At 33.9% G+C, this 18,678-nt stretch overlaps 2 pseudogenes; one reads left to right on the plus strand and one right to left on the minus strand.

Moving 5' to 3' along the window:
* Nucleotides 1-5,919: 5,919 nt before the first annotated feature.
* On the minus strand, nucleotides 5,920-6,037 carry LOC146915978 (5S ribosomal RNA; annotated as a pseudogene).
* Nucleotides 6,038-15,674: 9,637 nt separating this feature from the next.
* On the plus strand, nucleotides 15,675-17,424 carry LOC146915979 (uncharacterized; annotated as a pseudogene).
* The last annotated feature ends 1,254 nt before the right edge of the window (nucleotides 17,425-18,678 follow it).

Below are 18,678 nucleotides of genomic sequence, written 5' to 3' on the forward strand. Positions count from 1 at the left end.
TTTATTGAAATACTTCCAAGCAAATTGCCACATAAACGTAAGAATCTAGGAAGCCTTTCCCTACCTTGTGTCATAGGATCTGAAACTATTGAAAAAGCCATGTGTGATTTGGGAGAGAATGTTAGTTTGATGCCATTGTCCCTTTCTGAAAGATTGGGTATAGGATAGTTAAACCACTTTCTAACCGTCAAGCTAATGACTTTAAACAAGCGTTTCGTGGGAGGCAACCCACACATTTATTTGTTTTAGTTTTGTTTGTTTTTCGTTGTTTTAAGTTATTTTGTAGGTAATTGTCCGAGTAGATTCAAGAAAAGTGAAAAAATTTCGAAGCCCCCACGACCAGAAGGCTGGCACGGCCCATGCTCCCATATGGCACGACCGTGTCAAACATCACCAAGCCAAACCCAAACTCCAGAAGCATGGCACAACCTGTGCCAATATGTGGCACGACCGTGCCACATCTCTAGGTAAGTATAACCTCAAAATTTTTCTTCGTCTTCCCTCATTCTCACACACAAACATCTCTCTACCTTCAAACTTCTCTCTAAAACCACCATAACCAACAACCTTCAAACTTTCACATCTCCATCAAATCTTCACCAAATCAACCAATTCTTTCACCAAATCAATTCTAAACTTCATTCAACACAAAACCCTTCCATCAAAAACAACTTTCATCCACCCAAACCCATAATTCACCAAACCCTTACCTCCCTAAACCTAACCCTAAAAACCACAAATTCTTAACCAATCTCCACACCTAAACTCATAAACCTTACTCAAACATAAACCCCAAACCTAAACCAACCTTTTCCACCAAAAATCTTTCTAGAACCTAACCTTCATCAAAACACAAAGTCCAACCAAGGTCAAGACAATGGCTTCAAGAAGAAGTGGGAAATTTTCCATTTGGGGTAGAACCGAGTTAGGGAACACTAGAACAGATGAATTGTCCATGCTTTGGACTATGCTCTATAACCACCCCATAAACACTTGTTTCTATTTGCTTGATTATCTTGCTGATGTAGGTAATAGGCCTGCCGGTAAGGGGGAGACAGTGGTGGGGGGAATCATCACATATGATGGCAATTTTCGCAAGTATACGAAATCATTCAAGTAGTAAATTTAAAACGGTAAGACCGAGTGTCGAGCTCGAGGATTGCGTTATACTATTGAATTGTATTTAAGGCTTAATTGAACAAAAGGTTACGGAGTTTGTTTTTAGTGCAATAATGGAAATTAAACGAGGTAAAGATGGTTCAAATTAATAAAGAGAAAAGTGTTGGAGATGAGTTTTACTAGATGACTTATTTCATGTTAATAACCTAATTCTCACTATTGAATTGACTCATCTAATTGCTACCGAATCCTCTATAAAATTCGTGCCCTAATTCCTTAGTGACAGAAATGTTAACTCTAAAATAAACACCTAATTCCTTAGTGAATTTTAAGATTAGAATTAAGCATGAACGAACAAGGATTCTTAATTGGTTCCAAGGGTTTGTATCTATTCCTAGATTACAAAGGCAAGGATTTCTTATCTCAAGCGTTTATATATTCCACTTCCATATCACAATATAAACCGTAAATCAGTTTAAAGACGGCCAGACAATAAAAGCATTAAGAACAGAGATAAGAGAAGCAATTCAATGAAATTCATCAATAAATAAAATTAGGTCAAATAACAATCATGTTCATCTAGGGTTACTCATCTCCAACAATGGAGGGTTTAGTTACACATAGCAGCTAAACAAAAAGAAAGAGTAAAAGAGAGATTACAAGAACAATTCTTAAACTCTTCTTGATGAATCTCCTCCAATAGTGCTCCAAAATCGCTTTCCTTGAGTTTCTATGTCTTTCTATCTCCAAAAACGTGTCTTTTAATCAGAAAACGCAGCTTACTTAAATAGACAGGCGAAGAATCGGGCCCCGAAGTGTAAAATTCGGTGCCCGAACTGCAGAATATCAGATCCATAAGCCCATGACTGCGCGAAATCGGGGCCCGAACTCTCCTGTTCGGCGCCCGATAATTGTCGAGGCAAGAGCTCCTTTTTGATGGCCAAAATCGGCATCCGAATAAGCCGATTCGGGGCCCGATAATTTACGTGAAGAATGGTGTTCTTCAGGAGCTTGAATTCGGTGCCCGAAGTACATGATTCGGCACCCGAATTGTCCTTTTGATGGGATTTCAAAATCTTGGTTCTTTTGTGGCTTCAACTCCTGTTTCTTGATGAATTACCCTAGAAATTACATGAAAAGTGTCTACAAAACTAGTAATGACAGAGTGTCATCAACATACATAGCTAGGCAATTTGGAGTGGGTGAATATGAGGGGATAAGACCAATTGAGGGAAACAATAGGCTTAACATAGACACCCTCATAGCTATGAATTTCATAAAACATCGTCCACGCATGCAATACCAACTCAAGCTCAATGTGCCTATTTTGCTACTACTTCCTAACCCATCTCGGACTAGAATCGAGGTGGAAGCAAATTTGTTATATGTTGATGATGACCAGGTACATGAAGAGAAAAATATCGATGAAGGAGAAGGTGCTAACTTGCAACATGAGGGAGAGCACCATGACCAAGAAGCCGATGAGCTAATTGACAATGAAAGATGGGCATGGATGAAAACTGAAATTGAGAGGATAAGCACCGAGCAACAAAGGCAAGGTGTTGAATTATCAGGGCTAAGAAACGATGTCCAAAGGGGCAACCACATAACTGAAGAAAACAAAGAAATGCTCCGGAGGATGATGCAACACTTTCATCTCCAAGGTCCTCCTTATGGACCTCAATGATAAATTGTGAGCTTTCCTCTTCCTCTCTTCCCTTATCTCTCCTCCTCCTCCTCCTCCTCCTCCTCCTCCTTCTCCTTCTCCTTCTTCTTCTTCTTCTTCTTCTTCTTCTTCTTCTTCTCTTTTCTTTTATTTTGAATCATTGAGGACAATGCTTCTCCTAAGTGTGGGGGCAGCTTAATAAAGTGCCTTGAGTCGTAGTGTTCCAAACTCCCTTGAACTTTATTCTTTTGTTTTGTTTTTATTGCGAAAGGCATGATTAAGTAGCTTGTTTTTATTGTAAATTATGGCATAAATTTTTTTGTTGTCTTCTCTAAAAAGGTCGTTTCTTGTACATGAAAGTGATCTCTTGTGTTTTTTGTGTTCTTGCTATACCCACATCTTGTTTTATTGTGAAAAAATTCTCCAATGAGAAAAGCACTCAGTTGCAATCCTTGAGTAAGTGTATGAGTGGGTATTTTAAGGAGCACGTTCTATCTTTAGTGGTAACTTAGACCCTTAAAAGTCTTTAGAGTAAAAGTAGTATAAGTATGTGTGGGAAATAATCATTGTGCTTTATTGTTATAATTTCTTATAAATTGTTTAAGTTAAAATGGGGCGGGAGAATGGCACCAACATGTGGGGGAAAGGACAATCCCTAACTTCCTAATTGTGTTGGTGACTCCCTAATTGAACTTAAGTTCCAAATCCCTCCAATGAGGAAATAAATTCATCAATGCTAGGGGGAAAGGACACCCTCTCCAAAAAGACTTCCTACGAGGAGATGAACAAAAATTTTGCAGCACTGCTTAGGGTGATTTTGAATCTAGGGGGAAAGGACAACTCATCCATAAAGACTTCCTACGAGGATAGATAGCCCCTAATCATCTGCAGCCCCTTTGTGCTTAAATTGTTAATCTAATTTAATTTTAACTAAATTCCCATCACTCTTATATGAAATGAAGAAAGGACTTTTCTCAGTTACTTTAGCATTAGGGATAGAACCTGTTCCTCATAATATCTGTCTTATACAGGAGCAAGAAAAGGGTTGGATTGCACACACACACACACTCACTTAAGACTTGTTGTTGGGTTGAATAGGTTCATAAGGAATGCTTGAGGTCGTGATTAGTGTACTTGAAACAAAACCTTAAGAGAGGCATGAATTTTTCAACTGTGTTGCCATGTTTAGTCTTTCTTGTTGCTACTATGTCTATTGCCTTTTGCTTGAGGACAAGCAATGATTCAAGTGTGGGGGAGTTTGATGAGTCATAATTTAGTCTATTTTTATGCATTATTTAGTATCGTTTTATTTAGATTTAGTTTTATTTTATTTTAATTTTATTTCCTTTTTGAATCTTTTACTTCAAATTGCATTTTATTTTATTTCAGGAACGAATATATGATGGAAGGTGTCTTGGAGCAAAAGAAAGAGGTCTGGAGCAAATACAGTGCAAAAATACGAAGATAAAGAGACAAAAATATGTCTCCCATAAGTTAAAAACTTGGCACGACCCGTGACAACATGTGGCACGGCCGTGCCACCCTCCAGAGTTTCTTTTGCTGCTTTTTCTTCGGGCCCAAGTTACCCTATTGTAGTTTTACTGATTAGCCCTTATAGTTGCTTAGATTTTAAGTCAATTGTAAAGCTATAAATAGAGTAGCTCTCCATCATAAACATTCATCTATTGTTCTTGGAATAAAAGTTCACTTTTACTGTATTGTTATTTTATATTCTTCTTCTTCTTCTCCTTCTTCTCTATGTCTACAATGAACGTTAGTGAGTAGACTCTTCTTGTCTTGGGATTGTTGGATAAGTCTAACGACGTAATCCTAATCAACCCAAACCATAAACCCTAATTTTATATAAATTTACTTTCTAATCTAAATTCACCGTTTTAACATGAATTAACCATTATCAAACTGTGAAAGCGAACCCGGAGGGTTTGATGATTGTTAATTCATTATCTCAAATATCAATTCCTAAAGCGAACGCGGAGCTTTGATATTGGAACAAGTGAATTTAGACAAGGATTGCAAAACATGAGAATAGTCTAGCAAACCATGAGACATATAAAGTTCCGATCTTCAAGGGTTCCAAAGGCAATCACCCATGAGAATAGGTGTGGTTGTTGGAGGAATACACTCACTGACTTCGAGAGAAGTTTTGAAAAGAGAAACTTGTCTTTAGAAAGTAAACCAAATAAAAAATTAGAAGTTTAGGGTTTGTTTGTGAAGGATTCATTGTTATGATGAACCAATAATCCCAGGACTCTTTTATTTTATTGTTGTTATTTTCTTTTAATTAAACAAAAATACAAATTTCTACCTTTTAAACTTTCAATCTAATCATTGTCAAAAGTTAATTAAATTCATAACTCCCTGTCGGAACGATATCTTTTTATTACTACTTCGATAGACCGTGCACTTGCGATTTGGCCTATCATATGACCCCGACTGACGAGCTGGTGTGCTACATATTTCTATATCTTCCAGGCTATAGCTTCTTAGATCTCATGTGCAATTCCTCACCTTGTTCCATAAAACATCCAAAACAAGCATTACAAGTTCAAAATGATTAAATAACATTGAAAACTAATTAAAACTATAAACTCCTAAAAGTCATTGATTAGATGCTTTAGACCATACATTCACTCAATTTCTCATTCCTTGTGGGGGATAAGTGCAATGTGAAAACCTACAAAATTGTTGGTTATCTATAACCATAAAAAATTCTAATGAGCACGGTGTAAACAGTTTAACATATTTACACATATAAATGAACATACTACATTCAGTCCCTATTATAAGCAAAAAAAAAAAAAAAACACTTTTTAGACTAATTGAATAACTTATTTATCTGGTTTACAACATATATATCACGTACATCAATTTTGTAATGAATCTAAAAAGTGTTTTTTGGTTATAATAATGACCGAATGAAGTATATTTAATAGAATTACTGCATTGATATTAGTTTTTTTTTTTACACAATGATATTGGTATTTTAAAATACTTAATTTTCTCCATTTTATAATTTTTTTGGTGGTGGTCGGGGTTCGAACCCCGGACCTTGCATATATTATGCATTATCCACACCGACTGAGCTAAGCTCACGAGGACAAAAAAGGGCGGGAGAGGTGCAACACAAGGACTTCCCAGGAGTCACCCATCCTAGTACTACTCTCGCCCAAGCATGCTTAACTGCGGAGTTAAGATGGAATCCGGTGCATTAGTACTGGTATGATCGCACCTTCTCCATTTTATAATTTTGACCTTCTATAAGAATTACAAATAAACATATTTGTCTGAATGCATGTTAAGATTTACTAATTAAACATTAATGTTACTTTTCCTATTATATTATTAACTATTTATTAATCTCTTTTCTTTCAATTCTTTCATTTATCTTTCTCAAATAATTTATTAAGGACAATTTTGTAAAACAACTCATAATATCTCTTTCCCACACAATATTAATTTCATTTCTTAATACGTGTGAAATGTCCAAAACGTCATACAATATGGGAACGGAGGGAATATCATTTCATGTTTTGCTAATGAATGTGGCTTTGTGATATTTATATGAAATAAAAATAATTTTCATTTAATATTTTAAACATTTTACGATATTATCAATGTAATTGTTTTTTGACAGATACTACTCACACCCCAAATAATCCAAATTACACCCCAAAATTACTAATATACGCTTTGATTAAAATAAAAATCAAAACCCACAAAACACAGTTCACGTATTCTCTTGAAAGAAAAGTTCACTTATTCCCTTAAACCCAGAAAGAAGCACACATACACTAGAACGCCTTCATCTCCTTCCTTCCGGTCGGGTATCATCTTCAAGAGCAGCCAATCCCGCCAATCGCTCGCGTGTCTTCTCCATTAAGGTTTGTATGTTTTCAATTGTTCATCTCTTTCAGCATGCACACGTGTATCCGGGCTCCTAATTGCTTTATTTTTAACGATTTATCATTTTCTTAGTTGGACTGCGTTGATTCTATAAATTCAATTTACATAGTTTAGGTAAACTTTACTTAGTTTATGTAAACTCAGTTTACATGTACATGTTCACGTGTTCGCCACATTGTAAACTGAGTTTACTTAGTTTATGTACTCAGTTTACATAAGGTAAATAAACTAACGTAAATTCATTTTACGCGGTTTATGTAAACTGAGTTTACATACACTATGTAAACTTAGTTTACATAAGTTAAACTCAGTTTACACAGTTTATGTAAACTAAGTTTACTTAGTACATGTAAACTGAGTTTACATGTACATGTATAACTTGAATTACTCTACGTAATCTTAAATTACGTTACTCCTTTTTAGAATATGTATGTAAATTAAATTCACTTGTGACATATGTAAACTTAAATTACTCTACCCTGTCCATGTAAACATAAATCACGTTATACCATTGAACAAACAAAACGGCATTGACAAACATCCATGGTGAAATTAACAACATCGAATAAATCATAGAGCAAACGAAAAACAAAAACTCGAAGATATTTATGAAATTCACTCACTTGTATGAATCTATAATTCTTACAAGAGAAGGTTCTGATTCTAAATTATTCACGTTCATTTTGATTTACACGTGGCTTACTCTTCTTCTCGCGGACCTGAATTGTTGAAATTTTGAATTTGAACTGAATGTAGTACGGAATGTTTTGATAAGCGCCAAAGTAAGGAGTTAAACTACTCCATGTTGATGATTTTTGTCATTGTGTCCGGACAAGATCCTTAATTTGGGGGATAGTTTTAGAGTACAATGATTAGTTTTGGTTTGTCTCGTGTGTCAACCCATCTTACATGCACATGGAATGATGTGGTGTGTAATACTATATATAGGTGCATTGGAGTTGTGGATACTCACTCATTCACTCATTTGAAATTGAAATCATCTAGGTGGTATTGTTCTGAAATGGAGAAGAAGGGTACTTGCAAGAATGCTTTTGCCAGTTTGAGTGACATCAAGCCTGGAAGAGATACATGGCGTATTCAGGCAAGGGTTCTTAGGTTGTGGAGAGTGCCTGCATTCCTCAACCCCAAGGATACTAATTCTATTGAGATGGTTTTGATTGATGAAAAGGTACTGCTGTTTTTTGAAGTTTTTTCTTGATATCAGTAGTTGTTATTGCTGAACTTTTTAGGATGGGAAGATGCATGCAACAATAAGGAAGCCGATGCTGCATATGTTTGAGTCCAAGATAGAGGAAGGCCATACATACCAGATGAGTAATTTCTTTGTTGCTCCAAGTTCTGGATCATACAGGACCACTCTTCATCCATACAAGTTGGTTTTCCAGATGAGGACCAAGGTTCATAATGGCAATGGTATGGCTATATCGCGGTATGGTCTATCTCTCACTATGATCGAGGCCATATGCAGTTTTATTCAGGATTATGATTACCTGGTTGGTTAGTATTATGTTATTATGTTTTGCATTATGTGATGGAAAAAATATGTTCAAGCTGACACAATTTTTTTTTTTGTATTCTCTATTTTGTAGATGTCATTGGACTGGTCACTGGAATGTCTGCTGAGAGAGAGTATATTAGGGATGGCAAGATTACAAAGATGGTGGTGATTGAGCTTACGGATGAAAGGTATGTTTGTTTGAATGGCATTATGCTACATTGTGTAAAGAAAACCTAACATGGTTTTGAACTTACGTTGATATTTGTGTAGTGGCAAGTGTGAGTGTGCACTCTTTGCGGATTATGCTATGGATTTTAAGAAGTTAATGGGTAAGGGTAATGAAGGATCGCCTGTTTGTGTCGTCCAATTTGCCAAAGTGAAGATATTTAGAGGTGATGCCCACGGTTTCTTACTTTTTGACTTTGTATTCTAAGAAGATAATTGGTATGGGTAGTGTTGTATTAATGATTGTGATGTACATTTTTTGCTTTCTGTTACCAGACAGGGCTTCCATGCAGAATGTGATTCATACAACCAGGATTTTGGTTAATCCTAAGATTGCTGAAGTTGAAGAGTTTAAAAACAGGTATCTATTGTTTTGTTTTCGTGGAATGAATGAGTTTCAGCTATCTCCAAATGTTGAGGATTAAGGATTTACTGCAGGATTTATGTTCTTGGGATTGAAACTTCTGCTGATATTCCTATGATTGGATCTGGTGCTAGACCTTCTGAGGAGGATGCATTTCTGAAAATTTATCCCAGAATGACAATAGGTCAGTTGCATAATGGTGAGGCAGATGGTTTTTATGTTGTTGGTGGGACTATTGTTAGAATTTGTGAAGGTGAAGATTGGTGGTACTATGCATGCAAGTGCCACAGGAGTGTTACAGGCAACGCCGGATCATTCTACTGCAATGATTGTGCTCAAATAATTTTTAATGTTGTTCCCAGGTATGTACTATTTGAATATCTATTTGTATGTTTTTGTTTGTGTCATGTACTTGGTTATAGATGTTTGATGGTTGTTGTTTTATTGCTTAATGCAATGTTTCTTTAGGTTCAAGGTTAAGGTAAAGGTCACTGATGAGGAATGTTTAGGTGTATTTATCATCTTTGATAGTGACATGAGCCATGTCTTGGAGAAGAGTTGTGCCCAATTGGTTACGGTTGCTAAGGTTCTCACTATTCCTCAGCATGTCTCCGTGGTTGTTGATTTTTGTCTTAGTCGTCTCATATGAGTAATTTTATGGTGATTTAGGAGGAGAATGCTGGGTATTGCCCATCTGAGTTTGACACTCTTATTGGTAAGAAAGTCCTTTTCGTTGTTGACCCAAGTTCTGTCTCCAAATCTCGCTTTGATGGATCATACCGTGTGAAACGTTGCTGCTTTGATTCCAAGATCATTGAGTCTTTTGAGGGCATTGGACCAATGGTTGCCCCTATTAAGGTACACACGGTGATTAAATATATTCGTTGTCCAAGTTTGTGTGACGTGTTTATAGTATTTGTTTTGTCACGCAGTCTATTGTTTCTGCTGGTGGACATGCATTTGATGGTTCTTTTCGTGCTGGAACTCCTGATGACGATGATGATGTGTTTGATAATTCTTCCCATTCTGAAACTCATGATGGTGATAATGTGTCCGATGATTGTGAGATTGTTGAGGAGACACAGGCTGCTAAGTTTGCTGATGAATGTATTGTTTCTCCAGTTTCTGGCAAGAAGGAAAGTGTTGTTTGGAAAGCTGGAAAGGCTTTGAAGAGGAGCTTAGCAGTTGAGTTTGAGGAAGTTGCTCCAGCTGAGAAGAAGCATGTTTTGAAGGCTGTTAAGATTGAGAAGGAGTGATTTCGTTTGGCAATTTCAATGTGTTTGTATTGTACTTGGTTTATGAATAAGCATTGGACTGTAAGCGCAGCTGGGACATTTAGTGCATACTATTGTTATGTGTTTTCCAAGTTGATTAATATCCAGTTTAAAGTTAGAATAATTGGTGTTTAAAAGGCACCTATGTTGTGTGTTGTTTGGTCCTGATGTTGTATCTATAATGAAGCAAGTATGTGTTGTTAATTAAGTGGTTGTATGATAAATTTGAGTGGTCCTATGTGTCTCCTCCTTTACTCTAATTCGGAGAAGGATTAAATAAATATTGTTGCAATTAAAATACATTGTTATAATTCATTCTTTAGTTTAGCAGAGAACTGATTGAGGCCTAAAGTGTGACCATAATTTTTCAATTGGTTGTGTTGAGTGATGCTGGCGGATTGCTGTTCAAACAATTTGAAGCTGTGCTGTTTTTCTTCCTTTGAAGGATATGGTTTTCTTCATTGGACGGATTAAATAAATATTTCTGAGTGTGTTGTTTATATAGAAATTCAAAAGAAGAATAATATTAAGTTTAAACATTTAATCAAAGGTAGGAAACTTAATTAAGAATTAAATTTAAACATTAGGACTTTGTTTATCTTTACTTCAGTAAAATTTAAAGTACTTTCCTAACTATCAAATTGATTAATTAATATATATTATAAAATATTATATTTTACTAACTATCAAATATTATAGTCTCCTTTAGTTTAATGAGCTGTAATTTTTTTTTGAAAAAATATATTTTACATCCTATACTTGGCAATTCAGAATTCAAATTTTTTTTTAATCCTAATTTGAAGTGAATCTTGTTTTTTTTTATTTGATGAAACGTTACAAATTTAGTGTAATTTTTATATATAATGGATTTACATTGCATAAAAATACAATGTAATTTGATAAAACGTTACATTGCATAAAAAATGATCCTTAGTTTATTGATTTATGAACTAAGTGTACCAGTACACTTTAATTTAAGGGTCTATCGGAGAAACTCTTTTATAAGTTATCATCGAAAATTGTAGATGGAATTTTTATTTTTATTTTTACTTTGTAATATGCAGTAATTGTGACAAAGTATATGGTTTCTTGTGAGTTTATGTCCAAGTTTATGATTGTTATGTGGATATTCTAAATTGTTGCAAAATTGAGGTATCATATTGTGTACGCTCCAATCATGATTATGTACGAAGTTTATATTGTCTTTGATGGTACCTTGATAGCAAACTTTATAATTGAGACATGATATCGTATATGAGAAACATTCAATTTAAACTATGTTTCGTACATGTGTGTGCTGGTGTATATGGAAATGCTCCAATAGTATTTGTGTTTATTAGAGAACCATGTATTTTACAGGCAATTTGCAGGCAATTTTCAAATTAAATTCTTCTTATTCCTTGCCAAGTTCTGAGTGGATTAGATGTGGACACTCTAACTCCCATGTTGTTCGTGATGTTGCAACCGATGTTGGAAGAACTTTGGATTTGTTTCCAGTTCATTGCGGAACTTCATCTTCTTCAATGACTTTCCCGGATCTCAACAAGACGCCTCCATTTTGATGATTTTCCTTTGAAGATTTCTTTATTTTATTGTTCTTTCGTAGAGTCTGTAGTGTTTAAGGTGATGTGTATTTGTGTGGATGGTTTGTATCTCTGTTGCTGTTGAGTTTTCCTTTTTTGGATGGGTGATTGTGGTTAGATGTGTGTGAAGAACATATTTCACATCGACCGGTTGGACACGGAAACAATCCTCAACTGATAATGACCGTTGTTTTGATGTTTGGTGCCTTTTCCATGTAGTCTTAGTGAACAAGGTTTTAATGCTTGTGTGTTTGTCATGCTGTTTGTAATTCTCTTTGATTGCATGTACCAAACGTGAATTATAATTAAAGATGTTGTTGCCCTTTGTTTTAATATCAACCAATGTTTTGCATTCGAAGGTTTCTATAATTTATTTTTTTGGTCGGAATCTTGATTTGGATTTAATGTTTATGTTGGGATTAAATTGTGTAGTGGTCATTTATCATGAAATTTCGTTTCTGCAACTAATACTACGTATTATATCACAAGTGGTATTTCAAAATAGGACATATCAAAAAGTTTATATTTTTTTAGTTTAGGAGTGATTTGAATTCTAAAACAGTTTATACATGTCAAAGCTAGAGTGTTTCAATTTATACAAGATACATGGATATATATATATATATATATATATATATATATATATATATATATATATAGACACACACACACACACATATGTATGTATGTATATATGATGTATGTTTGTCTAATTGTTTCAATCTTTGTAGTATCTCAATATTTCTGGATTAGTCGATATAAATGATCTATGTTTTTATTTGTAGGTTCGCTGAAAAATATCCTTTAATAAAAAAATATAACTAAAACCAATAAATATTTTTGGAAAAGTCCATTTTTTAATATAAGCAAAAGTTTGGTTTTTACATTTATTGAATAGATGATATACGTAGTATTTATTGTAGAGTATATACGTCATTTAATTAATGAATTGATAAATCTAATTTTTGCTTGTATCAGTTAAGGAGGGTTTTTTTTGGTGGACAACACAAAAATTAACGAGTTGAATTAAATAATTATCAGACATAATTTTGTTTCAAAAATATCCTTGAAAAAAACACGAATAAGATTGCATTGAAAATTGTACCGAAGAAAACTTAGAGTGTTTTTAGATTAAAATTAGGGAAAAAAAAATTAAAGTTGTAGTGAAAAATTGGAGTGACCTTACAACAAAATTTAATATTGACAATTCGTATTAACCTTTAGCATTTTGAATCGAACTCTATCTTTCATTTTCATAAGAAAAATCCGCAAGTCTATACGAGTGGAAAAGTCCATGTTATAATGGAATATTACATTCATTCATTAGTGAGTTAAGGTTGCATTGAAAAAACATGAATAATATTGCATTGAAAATTGTGCCAGAGAAAGCTTAGGGTGCTTTTTGAGATGAAAATTAGGAAAAGAAAAAAAAAGTAAAGTTGTAGTGAAAAATTGGAGTGACCTTTCAACACAATTTAATATTCACAATTCGTATTAACCTTTAGGATTTGAATCGAACTCTACCTTTCATGTTCATAAGAAAAATCCGCAAGTCTATACGAATGGAAAAGTCCATGTTATAATGTAAGCAAAACTTTGATTATTACATTCATTCATTTAGCGTAATACACAAAAATACTTCGAGTTAAATGAAATAATTATTAGACATAATTTCATTTCTAAAATGTTAGCAAATAAATTCGGATAAGGTTGCATTGAAAATTGTGCAGGAGAGAGGTTAGAGTGTTTTTTGGGAATAAAGTTATGATTAAAAAAATTAAAGTTGTATTGAAAATGTAGTATGACATTTATTTGAAACAAATTTTTTTGGCTAAAATGACGCTCATTCTAGAACTAACCACCAAACCAAAATGTGGTAAACTCTAGATTGACCTTTATAGGTTTCTATGTACAAGATCTTATTTCACGTGTTGTGTCATATTGTAGGTAATCATTGCATAAACTTCATGACTATCCTTGAGATTTCCGTATATACATGTTAGGTGAGAGCCTAGGTCAACTGTTCAACTATTTTGTTTTATCTATAATTAAAAGGGATGTATAGTACATGGTCTAGAGTGTATTTTATTTATGGATTTATGGATTTCAAGGGTTGTAGATTATGTACGAGGAATTATGTTTTTTTTTGTCACGATATGATCATTGATGTAGTATTTTTACAACAATCAAAAGTAAGTATTTTTGTGTATCGTCTCCACAAGGACTAACGCGACATTCAAGCCATTCAACAATCAATATTGTTCTAATTGTATGGATTTAAAATGTTTGTTTGTGTAAACCTATTTAAACTATTCGACATAAAATAAATAGAAAAGAGATAGGGTTATTTCGCTTGAGGTCAGAGACATCAACCAAGCGTAACAACTGCAATCTCTCGATCAATTAACAGATTCTAGCTTTTTAAATAGTATTATCACAATCATTTCTACAATATCCTTCATGTCCAAAGTGATATCACTATTTCTAAGGTATCGTTTTAAACATCGATTTCCCAAACATTAAAAAGATAACAAAGTCGATCGGATAACTTAATCGACGATTTTCCAACCGATTAAATGTCCAAAAGCATTAAGTTCTTGATTAAAGGTGATTATCAAAGATTAGTCAAACGTGTCAAGAGTGATTTTTTAAAAGGTGAATATCAAAGATTAAAGGTGATTATCTGACATTTTTTAAAAATTTTGAAAATTTGTCTTTTTTGTATTTGAAATTTAAATTCCATATTTTTTTTAAATATTTTTAATTTCGAAAAAATGTGATTATATTTTTTGTTTTTTTTCTAATTTTTAAAATTTTGGAAATAAAAATTCTAGAATAAAAAAATCATAAAAATTTTGATAATAAAAAAAATTTAAGAATTTTTTCAAAAATATTTCCGTAAAAAAAAAATTTACATTTTTTTTTAAAAATTAATTTTCAAATTTTTTAAATTTTTTTTATTTTTAAATTAATTTTTATTATTTTTTTAAAAAATTAATAATAATATCTGATGTGGCAAGCAAAAAAAAATAAAGAATGAAAAAAAAACCAAGTCAGCGCCACATAGGCGAATCTGCTGAGTTGGATGGGGGAGGAGGTTTTTTCGGAAATTTTTTTTTTTACAAGGGTGCAAATTAGACCGAAAATTTCATAAGGGTGAAAACCGGAAATGACCTATATTACAGGGGTGAAAAACACTATTCACCCATATATATATATATATGTGTGTGTGTGTGTGTGTGTGTGTGTGTGTGACATAATGAGTATAATAATGACAGGCGGGCCAATCCACTTTCTTTCTTTAATTTTCATTCACCGTCATTCATGTGGACCATAATAATTGTGCTATACAAAGTGTTATTCCAGTCAGCATTGCATTAGTTCCACATGTCCATTTCAAGTGCTATTCACGTGAGTATAATAATTCACAAGGGCTATACAAGTGCTCTTCAAGTCAGCATTGCATTCCTTCCACACGTTCACTTAGATATTTGGTCTTTTATTCCTTATGCACCACATTGTTTATGTCACACTTGTTATCTCTTTTTCAAGGCCAAAGAAACATATTATTTTCTTCTTTTAATGGTATGTCACCTGTGGCTTATTTTGTTGCTCATATAGCCATTTACCACTAGTAATAAAAGATGATGACACCATGTTGACTTAATAAATAAAAAAATTCATAATTTACTCTTATGACTTTAAATTAAACACTAAACATATAAAATAGACTAAAAAACTTAATTAATAAGACTCTAAAAATGTGATATGACGGACTGCCATCAAACATTAGGCTTGATATAGTTTTGAAGATTGTATTGTTGTCTTTTTGTGGCAATTGAAGAAAGTCAGCAGCTATTTATACCTGTTTGTGGCGTTGGGCGAAATCGTGTGTGTATATTCAGTTGGTTTTTTCCCATGTCCTGATCCGCTGGTGTTCAATTTTATTGGTATGTTATATATCGCTCAGACTATAGGGAGTTTGTATTTATGGATTTAAATGTATCAGCTTCTGAAAGGGAAGCAAAAGCTTATTTTTAATGACAGTTCCAAATTGACGAATGTTTTGAAATATAATGAGAAATTAGGAACTATGTTTCTAGCTTGGATGGATGCAAACAAGAAATACCCTCAAGGCAGGCACTTGACTTATAGTCAATTCACTACCATGTTTACCTTTAATTCAAGACACAGGAGATAGCGTCTACGGAAGTCTGGGACATCCGTTGGTCGATTGACCTTAATTTCTCCAAGTAGTCGTGAGATATATTATCTTAGGCTCTTGCTCAATGTATAGGATGGATGCACTTTTTTTGAGGATATAAGAACCATTGATGGTGTTGTTTATGATACGTTTCGTGAGGCTTGTGGTGCTCTTCGTTTGCTTGAAGATGATCTTGAATTTCTTAATGGTTTGAAAGAGGTTGCGCTTCTTGGTTCTGGGTTTACACTTCGTAAAGTGTTTGCAAAGATGTTGCTTGCAAATTCAATGAGCGACAAGTTGAATGTGTGGAATCAAATGTGGAAAACTTTGGCTGATGGCTTATTGTATGAAAGACGAATTGTCCTTAAATCACTTGGTAGTATGTTTGACATTTTTTTAAAAGGTTATTTGTTTTGTTGTCTTTCTAATTTGATGTTGGTTATATTTTTTTTTTGTCTTAAGATTTGGTGATATCGGACGAAGATTTAAAGCAACTTTGTCTTTCTGAGATAGATAAATATCTTCGCAACAATGGAAAATGTCTTGAAGATTATGATTGTATGCTGATTCTGAACATGGACAATCGTGGTAGGTTTGATAATGTCTTGCTTGATAATGAATTTAAGTACGATGTTGCAGACATGGAGGCTAAACATAAAGAACATCTTTCAAACTTGAACGTTGAACAAAGGCAAGCTTATGATGAAATTGTTAAATCTGTTGATAACAAAGAAGGGCGAATGTTTTTTGTTGATGGGTATAGTGATACTGGAAAGACATATTTATGAAATGCACTCTCTTATAAATTTCGTTCTGAAAATCAAATAGTTTTGAATGTTGCATCCAGTGGGAATGCTTCTTTGCTTTTACCTGGAGGAAGAACTGCACATTCGCAGTTTGCCATTCCACTTCTTCTTTCCAAGAAATCCACTTGCAGAATTGATAAGGGTAGCAATAAGGCCGAATTATTGGTGATGAGCAGTATTATTATATGGGATGAGGCACCGATGATTAATAGATGGGTCATTGAGGCATTTGACAGAACTCTTCATGACATAATAAGTGATTTTTGTGGTAGTAGTACAAATTTGCCTTTTGGTGGTAAAACCATTGTGTTTTGGGGAGATTTCCGTCAGATTCTTCCAGTGATTGCAAGAGGAAGTTGTGCTGATATTGTATATGCCACCATAAATTCATCTCCTCTTTGGCGTGGTTGCAGGGTGTTAAAGTTGACAAAAAACATGCAGCTTGAGTTCTCGGATAATGAGCAAGATAATTTGGCTGTTAGGGAATTCGTTAAGTGGATTCTTGATGTTGGTGATGGAAAGATTGGTAGGGTTGAGGATTGTGATGCTATAGTTGAGATACCTCATGATCTTTTAATTGAAAATTTTTAGGATCCAATCGATGCCATTGTTAATGCAACTTACCCAAATCTTATTGAGAATATGAAGGATTTGAGTTTTTTAAGGAGAGAGCGGTTCTGGCTCCGAGTTCAATTTCAACTTGGTCTATATATCACCTCTGTATAGGATATTTGTGGTAATTGATGGTACACTTATTTGAGTACTTGACATAGGTCATGCATTTAAGAAGCTTCATTTCATCTGTTGTTTAATCCTATTGTCCGTTAACTGGTTTCCATGTCTTCTTCGTATGATATGTTTGACGATGATTCTGATGTTGAATTGCCTGGTGATTTGCCAGATCCATCAGATGTTGATGATATTTGCCTTAGACTTAAGATCATTAATACCATCTTATCGGACAAATTTTTGGCCAAATCCAGTTGGGTAAAGAAGGTTACGACATCAGTTAACACTGCACGCCATGTTATGGTTTGTTGTGTTTGGAGTTTTTCTTTCAATTTCTTGATATGGCTTACTGTTTATGTTATGAGTTATTGTTCTATTTCACGGTTTTTGCAGAATGCCCCTGTTTCTGTTGCAAAACACACTACATTATGGAAATATTCCTATGTTTTGTTGGTGAATAATGAAACTAATGCCTCTTACCAGTGTCCTGTGAGGAAAAAAAACAACTACAAGCTATAAGGTGTATTTCTATGCGGGTTGGAAGAATTTTGTCAAGGAGGCTAATCTAAACGTAGGAGACAAGTTGAATTTTCTTGTGAATTATCCTCCTCAATGTATTTATGTTGAAATTGAGAGGCTTGTTTTTATCTGATTTTTTTCTTATCAAGCCGTATACTTATCCCTAACTAATCAATGTTTTAATTTATGTGCATGCAGGGCAGCTAATGTTCACATGTTATAATTTCACCAAGCGTGTTTGTATTTTGTGTTATTTGAAGTGTATTGCCTTTTTCGTAATTTGTATTGTTTAGTATTTGGCGAGAATAACCTGTGCTGTAAAAGGCAAGGCGATGTTGTCCTCTTTGTAGTATTTTCGTTGCCTCATGTATCAATGTATTTTCTGTGTTGAAACACAGAGATGACAAAATATTGTGTAAAAGTAATTGTAGATATGGTTTAGTAAATTTGTGGATTAGTAATTGAATGTGTTCTAATTTGGCCCATTACAAGTAGATAGGAGGGGATATGTATCATTTTCACTTACTATTTTTTGCTTGCTGCACCCTACATATTTTAAATTTTTATTTGTGAACTTTGTTGAGAAACGTGAAAGGGTGAACGGGTAAAGTTACATTTAGTGGGGGTACTATATGTGTATTCAATATGATTAAAAGCATAATGTTGCGAAATCTACTGTAGCAGTAACGGTAACAATAACGGGCAGATGAACAGTACGAATAAAAGATATTGAAAATAGGTGTTAT

The sequence above is a fragment of the Medicago sativa genome, chromosome 6 (genome assembly GCF_051527215.1).
Source record: "Medicago sativa cultivar Bolivia chromosome 6, Bolivia_mono, whole genome shotgun sequence".
NCBI lineage: Eukaryota > Viridiplantae > Streptophyta > Magnoliopsida > Fabales > Fabaceae > Medicago > Medicago sativa.